This window comes from Nelusetta ayraudi, unplaced genomic scaffold (genome assembly GCF_046127955.1).
Source record: "Nelusetta ayraudi isolate G7.1 ecotype Tasmania unplaced genomic scaffold, CSIRO-AGI_Nayr_v1 ptg000044l, whole genome shotgun sequence".
Classification (NCBI taxonomy): domain Eukaryota; kingdom Metazoa; phylum Chordata; class Actinopteri; order Tetraodontiformes; family Monacanthidae; genus Nelusetta; species Nelusetta ayraudi.
The window spans coordinates 1,558,709-1,571,048 of NW_027466094.1; positions in this window are offsets into that span (position 1 = coordinate 1,558,709).

Here is a 12,340-nt window from a genome sequence, read left to right on the forward strand (position 1 = left end):
TGCATTTGCCTCCCTTGTCTGAAGGTAAACTTTAAATTCCATTTCTTGAGTTTATTCTCCATATTGTCCCTGGGATGATCTTTGGCTGACATAATCTTTCTCCAGAACTACAAGCCCTCACCAGCCTTTGTCTTCACCATCGCACCCAGAGCTCTGGCCTGCAACCCGGTCAGCCACTCGCACCAGGGGGGCCCAGCCTGAGGCCTAGTTTTTCATTGCAGTGTGCCGTCCCATGTCGGACGTGCTGTCACCAGGCCTCCCTGTTGGTTGCATTTGCCTCCATTGTCTGAAGGTAAACTTTAAATTCCATTTCTTGAGTTTATTCTCAATATTGTCCCTGGGATGATCTTTGGCTGACATAATCTTTCTCCAGAACTACAAGCCCTCACCAGCCTTTGTCTTCACCATCGCACCCAGAGCTCTGGCCTGCAACCCGGTCAGCCACTCGCACCAGGGGGGCCCAGCCTGAGGCCTAGTTTTTCATTGCAGTGTGCCGTCCCATGTCGGACGTGCTGTCACCAGGCCTCCCTGTTGGTTGCATTTGCCTCCCTTGTCTGAAGGTAAACTTTAAATTCCATTTCTTGAGTTTATTCTCCATATTGTCCCTGGGATGATCTTTGGCTGACATAATCTTTCTCCTTAACTACAAGCCCTCACCAGCATGTGACTCCAGGCCAACCTGGGGCTCCAGCCAGGGCTCCAGCACTGCTGCCCGGTACCCCACTCTCACCAGGGGGGCCCAGCCTGAGGCCGAGGTTGTCATTGCAGTGTGCCGTCCCACATCGGACGCGCTGTCACCATGCCTCCCTGTTGGTTGCATTTGCCTCCCTTGTCTGAATTTAAACTTTAAATTCCATTTCTTGAGTTTATTCTCCATATTGTCCCTGGGATGATCTTTGGCTGACATAATCTTTCTCCAGAACGACAAGCCCTCACCAGCCTTTGTCTTCACCATCGCACCCAGAGCTCTGGCCTGCTACCCGGTCAGCCACTGGCACCAGGGGGGCCCAGCCTAAGGCCGAGTTTGTCATTGCAGTGTGCCGTCCCATGTCGGACGCGCTGTCATCAGGCCTCCTTTTTGGTTGCATTTGCCTCCCTTGTCTGAAGGTAAACTTTAAATTCCATTTCTTGAGTTTATTCTCCATATTGTCCCTGGGATGATCTTTGGCTGACATAATCTTTTTCCAGAACTACAAGCCCTCACCAGCCTTTGTCTTCAGCACCGCACCAGGATTTCTGCCAGTGCAACCTCGGTCCCCCACTCGCACCAGGGGGGCCCAGCCTGAGGCCGAGGTTGTCATTGCAGCTTGCCGTTCCACGTCGGACGAGCTGTCACCAGGCCTCCCTGTTGGTTGCATTTGCCTCCCTTGTCTGAAGGTAAACTTTAAATTCCATTTCTTGTGTTTATTCTCCATATTGTCCCAGGGATGATCTTTGGCTGACTTAATCTTGCTCCAGAACTACAAGCCCTCACAAGTCTTTGTCTCCAGCACCACACCCAGGGCTCCAGCACTGCAACCCGGTTCCCCACTCACACCAGGGGGGCCCAGCCTTAGGCGGTGGTTGTCGTTGCAGTGGGCGTCTCCCTCTCGATCAAGCTTTCCCCAGGCCTCCCTGTTGGTTGCATTTGCCTCCCTTGTCTGAAGGTAAACTTTAAATTCCATTTCTTGAGTTTATTCTCCATATTGTCCCTGGGATGATCTACGGCTGACTTAATCTTGCTCCAGAACTACAAGCCCTCACCAGCATGTGACTCCAGGCCACCCTGGGGCTCCAGCCAGGGCTCCAGCACTGCTGCCCGGTCCCCCACTCTCACCAGGGGTGCCCAGCCTTAGGGGGTGGTTGTCGTTTCAGTGGGCGTCGCCCTCTCGATCAAGCTTTCCCCAGGCCTCCCTGTTGGTTGCATTTGCCTCCCTTGTCTGAAGGTAAACTTTAAATTCCATTTCTTGAGTTTATTCTCCATATTGTCCCTGGGATGATCTTTGGCTGACATAATCTTTCTCCAGAACGACAAGCCCTCACCAGCCTTTGTCTTCACCATCGCACCCAGAGCTTTGTCCTGCAACCCGGTCAGCCACTCGCACCAGGGGGGCCCAGCCTGAGGCCGGGTTTGTCATTGCAGTGTGCCCAGAACTACAAGCCCTCACCAGCCTTTGTCTTCACCATCGCACCCAGAGCTCTGGCCGCAACCCGGTCACCCACTCGCACCAGGGGGGCCCTGCCTGAGGCCGAGTTTGTCATTGCAGTTTGCCGTCCCTTGTCGGACGCGCTGTCACCAGGCCTCCCTGTTGGTTGCATTTGCCTCCCTTGTCTGAAGGTAAACTTTAAATTCCATTTCTTGAGTTGATTCTACATATTGTCCCTGGGATGATATTTGGCTGACATAATCTTTCTCCAGAACTACAAGCCCTCACCAACCTTTGTCTTCAGCACCGCACCAGGATTTCTGCCAGTGCAAACTCGGTCCCCCACTCGCACCAGGGGGGCCCAGCCTGAGGCCGAGGTTGTCATTGCAGTGTGCCGTCCCACATCGGACGCGCTGTCACCAGGCCTCCCTGTTGATTGCATTTGCCTCCCTTGTCTGAAAGTAAACTTTAAATTCCATTTCTTGAGTGTAGTCTCCATATTGTCCCTGGGATGATCTTTGGCTGACATAATCTTTCTCCAGAACTACAAGCCCTCACAAGCCTTTGTCTCCAGCACCACACCCAGGGCTCCAGCACTGCAACCCGGTCCCCCACTCACACCAGGGGGGCCCAGCCTGAGGCTGATTTTGTCATTGCAGTGTGCCGTCCCACATCGGACGCGCTGTCCCCAGGCCTCCCTTTCGGTTGCATTTGCCTCCCTTGTCTGAAGGTAAACTTTAAATTCCATTTCTTGAGTTTATTCTCCATATTGTGCCTGGGATGATCTACGGCTGACTTAATCTTGCTCCAGAACTATAAGCCCTCACCAGCATGTGACTCCAGGCCAGACCGGGGCTCCAGCCAGCGCTCCAGCACTGTTTCCCGGTCCCCCACCCTCACCATGGGTGTCCAGCCTTAGGGGGTGGTTGTCGTTGCATTGGGCGTCACCCTCTCGATCAAGCTTTCCCCAGGCCTCCCTGTTGGTTGCATTTGCCTCCCTTGTCTGAAGGTAAACTTTAAATTACATTTCTTGAGTTTATTCTCCATATTGTCCCTGGGATGATCTTTGGCTGACATAATCTTTCTCCAGAACTACAAGCCCTCACCAGCCTTTGTCTTCACCATCGCACCCAGAGCTCTGGCCTGCAACCTTGTCCCCCACTCGCACCAAGGGGGCCCAGCCTGAGGCCGAGTTTGTCAGTGCAATGTGCTGTCCCATGTCGGACGCGCTGTCACCAGGCCTCCCTGTTGGTTGCATTTGCCTCCCTTGTCTGAAGGTAAACTTTAAATTCCGTTTCTTGAGTTTATTCTCCATATTGTGCCTGGGATGATCTTTGGCTGACATAATCTTTCTCCAGAACTACAAGCCCTCACCAGCCTTTGTCTTCACCATCACACCCAGAGCTCTGGCCTGCAACCCGGTCACCCACTCGCACCAAGGGGGCCCAGCCTGAGGCCGAGTTTGTCATTGCAGTGTGCCGTTCCATGTCGGACGCGCTGTCACCAGGCCTCCCTGTTGGTTGCATTTGCCTCCCTTGTCTGAAGGTAAACTTTAAATTCCATTTCTTGAGTTTATTCTCCATATTGTCCCTGGGATGATCTTTGGCTGACATAATCTTTCTCCAGAACTACAAGCCCTCACCAGCCTTTGTCTTCACCATCGCACCCAGAGCTCTGGCCTGCAACCCGGTCAGCCACTCGCACCAGGGGGGCCCAGCCTGAGGCCTAGTTTTTCATTGCAGTGTGCCGTCCCATGTCGGACGTGCTGTCACCAGGCCTCCCTGTTGGTTGCATTTGCCTCCCTTGTCTGAAGGTAAACTTTAAATTCCATTTCTTGAGTTTATTCTCCATATTGTCCCTGGGATGATCTTTGGCTGACATAATCTTTCTCCTTAACTACAAGCCCTCACCAGCATGTGACTCCAGGCCACCCTGGGGCTCCAGCCAGGGCTCCAGCACTGCTGCCCGGTACCCCACTCTCACCAGGGGGGCCCAGCCTGAGGCCGAGGTTGTCATTGCAGTGTGCCGTCCCACATCGGACGCGCTGTCACCATGCCTCCCTGTTGGTTGCATTTGCCTCCCTTGTCTGAAGGTAAACTTTAAATTCCATTTCTTGAGTTTATTCTCCATATTGTCCCTGGGATGATCTTTGGCTGACATAATCTTTCTCCAGAACTACAAGCCCTCACCAGCCTTTGTCTTCACCATCGCACCCAGAGCTCTGGCCTGCTACCCGGTCAGCCACTGGCACCAGGGGGGCCCAGCCTAAGGCCGAGTTTGTCATTGCAGTGTGCCGTCCCATGTCGGACGCGCTGTCATCAGGCCTCCTTTTTGGTTGCATTTGCCTCCCTTGTCTGAAGGTAAACTTTAAATTCCATTTCTTGAGTTTATTCTCCATATTGTCCCTGGGATGATCTTTGGCTGACATAATCTTTTTCCAGAACTACAAGCCCTCACCAGCCTTTGTCTTCAGCACCGCACCAGGATTTCTGCCAGTGCAACCTCGGTCCCCCACTCGCACCAGGGGGGCCCAGCCTGAGGCCGAGGTTGTCATTGCAGCTTGCCGTTCCACGTCGGACGAGCTGTCACCAGGCCTCCCTGTTGGTTGCATTTGCCTCCATTGTCTGAAGGTAAACTTTAAATTCCATTTCTTGTGTTTATTCTCCATATTGTCCCAGGGATGATCTTTGGCTGACTTAATCTTGCTCCAGAACGACAAGCCCTCACAAGTCTTTGTCTCCAGCACCACACCCAGGGCTTCAGCACTGCAACCCGGTTCCCCACTCACACCAGGGGGGCCCAGCCTGAGGCTGATTTTGTCATTGCAGTCTGCCGTCCCATGTCGGACGCGCTGTCCCCAGGCTTCCCTGTTGGTTGCATTTGCCTCCCTTGTCTGAAGGTAAACTTTAAATTCCATTTCTTGAGTTTATTCTCCATATTGTCCCAGGGATGATCTTTGGCTGACATAATCTTTCTCCAGAACTACAAGCCCTCACCAGCCTTTGTCTTCACCATCGCACCCAGAGCTCTGGCCTGCAACCCGGTCAGCCACTCGCACCAGGGGGGCCCAGCCTGAGGCTGAGTTTGTCATTGCAGTGTGCCCAGAACGACAAGCCCTCACCAGCCTTTGTCTTCACCATCGCACCCAGAGCTCTGGCCTGCAACCTGGTCAGCCACTCGCACCAGGGGGGCCCAGCCTGAGGCCGAGTTTGTCATTGCAGTGTGCTCTCCCATGTCGGACGCGCTGTCACCAGGCCTCCCTGTTGGTTGCATTTGCCTCCCTTGTCTGAAGGTAAACTTTAAATTCCATTTCTTGAGTTTATTCTCCATATTGTCCCTGGGATGATCTACGGCTGACTTAATCTTGCTCCAGAACTACAAGCCCTCACCAGCTTTTGACTCCAGGCCACCCTGGGGCTCCAGCCAGGGCTCCAGCACTGCTGCCCGGTCCCCCACTCTCACCAGGGGTGCCCAGCCTTAGGGGGTGGTTGTCGTTGCAGTGGGCGTTGCCCTCTCGATCAAGCTTTCCCCAGGCCTCCCTGTTGGTTGCATTTGCCTCCCTTGTCTGAAGGTAAACTTTAAATTCCATTTCTTGAGTTTATTCTCCATATTGTCCCTGGGATGATCTTTGGCTGACATAATCTTTCTCCAGAACGACAAGCCCTCACCAGCCTTTGTCTTCACCATCGCACCCAGAGCTCTGGCCTGCAACCCGGTCAGCCACTCGCACCAGGGGGGCCCAGCCTGAGGCCGAGGTTGTCATTGCAGTGTGCCGCCTCACGTCGGACGAGCTGTCACCAGGCCTCCCTGTTGGTTGCATTTGCCTCCCTTGTCTGAAGGTAAACTTTAAATTACATTTCTTGAGTTTATTCTCCATATTGTCCCTGGGATGATCTTTGGCTGACTTAATCTTGCTCCAGAACTACAAGCCCTCACAAGTCTTTGTCTCCAGCACCACACCCAGGGCTCCAGCACTGCAACCCGGTCCCCCACTCACACCGGGGGGGCCCAATCTGAGGCTGATTTTGTCTTTGCAGTCTGCCGTCCCATGTCGGACGCGCTGTCACCAGGCCTCCTTGTTGGTTGCATTTGCCTCCCTTGTCTGAAGGTAAACTTTAAATTCCATTTCTTGAGTTTATTCTCCATATTGTCCCTGGGATGATCTTTGGCTGACATAATCTTTCTCCAGAACTACAAGCCCTCACCAGCCTTTGTCTTCACCATCGCACCCAGAGCTCTGGCCTGCAACCCGGTCAGCCACTCGCACCAGGGGGGCCCAGCCTGAGGCCTAGTTTTTCATTGCAGTGTGCCGTCCCATGTCGGACGTGCTGTCACCAGGCCTCCCTGTTGGTTGCATTTGCCTCCCTTGTCTGAAGGTAAACTTTAAATTCCATTTCTTGAGTTTATTCTCCATATTGTCCCTGGGATGATCTTTGGCTGACATAATCTTTCTCCTTAACTACAAGCCCTCACCAGCATGTGACTCCAGGCCACCCTGGGGCTCCAGCCAGGGCTCCAGCACTGCTGCCCGGTACCCCACTCTCACCAGGGGGGCCCAGCCTGAGGCCGAGGTTGTCATTGCAGTGTGCCGTCCCACATCGGACGCGCTGTCACCATGCCTCCCTGTTGGTTGCATTTGCCTCCCTTGTCTGAAGGTAAACTTTAAATTCCATTTCTTGAGTTTATTCTCCATATTGTCCCTGGGATGATCTTTGGCTGACATAATCTTTCTCCAGAACTACAAGCCCTCACCAGCCTTTGTCTTCACCATCGCACCCAGAGCTCTGGTCTGCTACCCGGTCAGCCACTGGCACCAGGGGGGCCCAGCCTAAGGCCGAGTTTGTCATTGCAGTGTGCCGTCCCATGTCGGACGCGCTGTCATCAGGCCTCCTTTTTGGTTGCATTTGCCTCCCTTGTCTGAAGGTAAATTTTAAATTCCATTTCTTGAGTTTATTCTCCATATTGTCCCTTGGATGATCTTTGGCTGACATAATCTTTTTCCAGAACTACAAGCCCTCACCAGCCTTTGTCTTCAGCACCGCACCAGGATTTCTGCCAGTGCAACCTCGGTCCCCCACTCGCACCAGGGGGGCCCAGCCTGAGGCCGAGGTTGTCATTGCAGTGTGCCGCCTCACGTCGGACGAGCTGTCACCAGGCCTCCCTGTTGGTTGCATTTGCCTCCCTTGTCTGAAGGTAAACTTTAAATTCCATTTCTTGAGTTTATTCTCCATATTGTCCCTGGGATGATCTTTGGCTGACTTAATCTTGCTCCAGAACTACAAGCCCTCACAAGTCTTTGTCTCCAGCACCACACCCAGGGCTCCAGCACTGCAACCCGGTCCCCCACTCACACCAGGGGGGCCAAACCTGAGGCTGATTTTGTCTTTGCAGTCTGCCGTCCCATGTCGGACGCGCTGTCACCAGGCCTCCTTGTTTGTTGCATTTGCCTCCCTTGTCTGAAGGTAAACTTTAAATTCCATTTCTTGAGTTTATTCTCCATATTGTCCCTGGGATGATCTTTGGCTGACATAATCTTTCTCCAGAACTACAAGCCCTCACAAGCCTTTGTCTCCAGCACCACACCCAGGGCTCCAGCACTGCAACCCGGTCCCCCACTCACACCAGGGGGGCCCAGCCTGAGGCTGATTTTGTCATTGCAGTGTGCCGTCCCACATCGGACGCGCTGTCCCCAGGCCTCCCTTTCGGTTGCATTTGCCTCCCTTGTCTGAAGGTAAACTTTAAATTCCATTTCTTGAGTTTATTCTCCATATTGTGCCTGGGATGATCTACGGCTGACTTAATCTTGCTCCAGAACTATAAGCCCTCACCAGCATGTGACTCCAGGCCAGACCGGGGCTCCAGCCAGCGCTCCAGCACTGTTTCCCGGTCCCCCACCCTCACCATGGGTGTCCAGCCTTAGGGGGTGGTTGTCGTTGCATTGGGCGTCACCCTCTCGATCAAGCTTTCCCCAGGCCTCCCTGTTGGTTGCATTTGCCTCCCTTGTCTGAAGGTAAACTTTAAATTCCATTTCTTGAGTTTATTCTCCATATTGTCCCTGGGATGATCTTTGGCTGACATAATCTTTCTCCTTAACTACAAGCCCTCACCAGCATGTGACTCCAGGCCACCCTGGGGCTCCAGCCAGGGCTCCAGCACTGCTGCCCGGTACCCCACTCTCACCAGGGGGGCCCAGCCTGAGGCCGAGGTTGTCATTGCAGTGTGCCGTCCCACATCGGACGCGCTGTCACCATGCCTCCCTGTTGGTTGCATTTGCCTCCCTTGTCTGAAGGTAAACTTTAAATTCCATTTCTTGAGTTTATTCTCCATATTGTCCCTGGGATGATCTTTGGCTGACATAATCTTTCTCCAGAACTACAAGCCCTCACCAGCCTTTGTCTTCACCATCGCACCCAGAGCTCTGGTCTGCTACCCGGTCAGCCACTGGCACCAGGGGGGCCCAGCCTAAGGCCGAGTTTGTCATTGCAGTGTGCCGTCCCATGTCGGACGCGCTGTCATCAGGCCTCCTTTTTGGTTGCATTTGCCTCCCTTGTCTGAAGGTAAACTTTAAATTCCATTTCTTGAGTTTATTCTCCATATTGTCCCTGGGATGATCTTTGGCTGACATAATCTTTCTCCAGAACTACAAGCCCTCACCAGCTTCTGTCTTCACCATCGCACCCAGAGCTACAGCACTCCAACCCGGTCCCCCACTCACACTAGGGGGGCCCAGCCTGAGGCCGAGTTTGTCATTGCAGTGTGCCGTCCCATGTCGGACGAGTTGTCACCAGGCCTCCCTGTTGGTTGCATTTGCCTCCCTTGTCTGAAGGTAAACTTTAAATTACATTTCTTGAGTTTATTCTCCATATTGTGCCTGGGATGATCTTTGGCTGACATAATCTTTCTCCAGAACTACAAGCCCTCACCAGCCTTTGTCTTCACCATCGCACCCAGAGCTCTGGCCTGCAACCTTGTCACCCACTCGCACCAAGGGGGCCCAGCCTGAGGCCGAGTTTGTCAGTGCAATGTGCTGTCCCATGTCGGACGCGCTGACACCAGGCCTCCCTGTTGGTTGCATTTGCCTCCCTTGTCTGAAGGTAAACTTTAAATTCCATTTCTTGAGTTTATTCTCCATATTGTCCCTGGGATGATCTTTGGCTGACTTAATCTTGCTCCAGAACTACAAACCCTCACCAGCCTTTGTCTTCAGCACCGCACCAGGAGTTCCGTCAGTGCAACCTCGGTCCCCCACTCACACCAGGGGGGCCCAGCCTAAGGCCGAGGTTGTCATTGCAGTGTGCCGTTCCATGTCGGACGCGCTGTCACCAGGCCTCCCTGTTGATTGCATTTGCCTCCCTTGTCTGAAGGTAAACTTTAAATTCCATTTCTTGAGTTTATTCTCCATATTGTCCCTGGGATGATCTACGGCTGACTTTATCTTGCTCCAGAACTACAAGCCCTCACCAGCATGTGACTCCAGGCCAGACCGGGGTTCCAGCCAGGCTTCCAGCACTGCTGCCCGGTCCGCCACCCTCACCAGGGGTGTCCAGCCTTAGGGGGTGGTTGTCGTTGCATTGGGCGTCGCCCTCTCTATCAAGCTTTCCCCAGGCCTCCCTGTTGGTTGCATTTGCCTCCCTTGTCTGAAGGTAAACTTTAAATTCCATTTCTTGAGTTTATTCTCCATATTGTCCCTGGGATGATCTTTGGCTGACATAATCTTTCTCCAGAACTACAAGCCCTCACCAGCCTTTGTCTTCACCATCGCACCCAGAGCTCTGGCCTGCAACCCGGTCAGCCACTCGCACCAGGGGGGCCCAGCCTGAGGCCTAGTTTTTCATTGCAGTGTGCCGTCCCATGTCGGACGTGCTGTCACCAGGCCTCCCTGTTGGTTGCATTTGCCTCCCTTGTCTGAAGGTAAACTTTAAATTCCATTTCTTGAGTTTATTCTCCATATTGTCCCTGGGATGATCTTTGGCTGACTTAATCTTGCTCCAGAACTACAAACCCTCACCAGCCTTTGTCTTCAGCACCGCACCAGGAGTTCCGTCAGTGCAACCTCGGTCCCCCACTCACACCAGGGGGGCCCAGCCTGAGGCCGAGGTTGTCATTGCAGTGTGCCGTTCCATGTCGGACGCGCTGTCACCAGGCCTCCCTGTTGATTGCATTTGCCTCCCTTGTCTGAAGGTAAACTTTAAATTCCATTTCTTGAGTTTATTCTCCATATTGTCCCTGGGATGATCTACGGCTGACTTTATCTTGCTCCAGAACTACAAGCCCTCACCAGCATGTGACTCCAGGCCAGACCGGGGTTCCAGCCAGGCTTCCAGCACTGCTGCCCGGTCCGCCACCCTCACCAGGGGTGTCCAGCCTTAGGGGGTGGTTGTCGTTGCCTTGGGCGTCGCCCTCTCTATCAAGCTTTCCCCAGGCCTCCCTGTTGGTTGCATTTGCCTCCCTTGTCTGAAGGTAAACTTTAAATTCCATTTCTTGAGTTTATTCTCCATATTGTCCCTGGGATGATCTTTGGCTGACATAATCTTTCTCCAGAACTACAAGCCCTCACCAGCCTTTGTCTTCACCATCGCACCCAGAGCTCTGGCCTGCAACCCGGTCAGCCACTCGCACCAGGGGGGCCCAGCCTGAGGCCTAGTTTTTCACTGCAGTGTGCCGTCCCATGTCGGACGTGCTGTCACCAGGCCTCCCTGTTGGTTGCATTTGCCTCCCTTGTCTGAAGGTAAACTTTAAATTCCATTTCTTGAGTTTATTCTCCATATTGTCCCTGGGATGATCTTTGGCTGACATAATCTTTCTCCAGAACTACAAGCCCTCACCAGCCTTTGTCTTCACCATCGCACCCAGAGCTCTGGCCTGCAACCCGGTCAGCCACTCGCACCAGGGGGGCCCAGCCTGAGGCCTAGTTTTTCATTGCAGTGTGCCGTCCCATGTCGGACGTGCTGTCACCAGGCCTCCCTGTTGGTTGCATTTGCCTCCCTTGTCTGAAGGTAAACTTTAAATTCCATTTCTTGAGATTATTCTCCATATTGTCCCTGGGATGATCTTTGGCTGACATAATCTTTCTCCTTAACTACAAGCCCTCACCAGCATGTGACTCCAGGCCACCCTGGGGCTCCAGCCAGGGCTCCAGCACTGCTGCCCGGTACCCCACTCTCACCAGGGGGGCCCAGCCTGAGGCCGAGGTTGTCATTGCAGTGTGCCGTCCCACATCGGACGCGCTGTCACCATGCCTCCCTGTTGGTTGCATTTGCCTCCCTTGTCTGAAGGTAAACTTTAAATTCCATTTCTTGAGTTTATTCTCCATATTGTCCCTGGGATGATCTTTGGCTGACATAATCTTTCTCCAGAATTACAAGCCCTCACCAGCCTTTGTCTTCACCATCGCACCCAGAGCTCTGGCCTGCTACCCGGTCAGCCACTGGCACCAGGGGGGCCCAGCCTAAGGCCGAGTTTGTCATTGCAGTGTGCCGTCCCACATCGGACGCGCTGTCACCAGGCCTCCCTGTTGGTTGCATTTGCCTCCCTTGTCTGAAAGTAAACTTTAAATTCCATTTCTTGAGTTTAGTCTCCATATTGTCCCTGGGATGATCTTTGGCTGACATAATCTTTCTCCAGAACTACAAGCCCTCACGAGCCTTTGTCTTCACCATCGCACCCAGAGCTCTGGCCTGCAACCTTGTCACCCACTCGCACCAAGGGGGCCCAGCCTGAGGCCGAGTTTGTCAGTGCAATGTGCTGTCCCATGTCGGACGCGCTGTCACCAGGCCTCCCTGTTGGTTGCATTTGCCTCCCTTGTCTGAAGGTAAACTTTAAATTCCATTTCTTGAGTTTATTCTCCATATTGTCCCTGGGATGATCTTTGGCTGACTTAATCTTGCTCCAGAACTACAAACCCTCACCAGCCTTTGTCTTCAGCACCGCACCAGGAGTTCCGTCAGTGCAACCTCGGTCCCCCACTCACACCAGGGGGGCCCAGCCTGAGGCCGAGGTTGTCATTGCAGTGTGCCGTTCCACATCAGACGCGCTGTCACCAGGCCTCCCTGTTGGTTGCATTTGCCTCCCTTGTCTGAAGGTAAACTTTAAATTCCATTTCTTGAGTTTATTCTCCATATTGTCCCTGGGATGATCTTTGGCTGACATAATCTTTCTCCAGAACTACAAGCCCTCACCAGCTTCTGTCTTCACCATCGCACCCAGAGCTACAG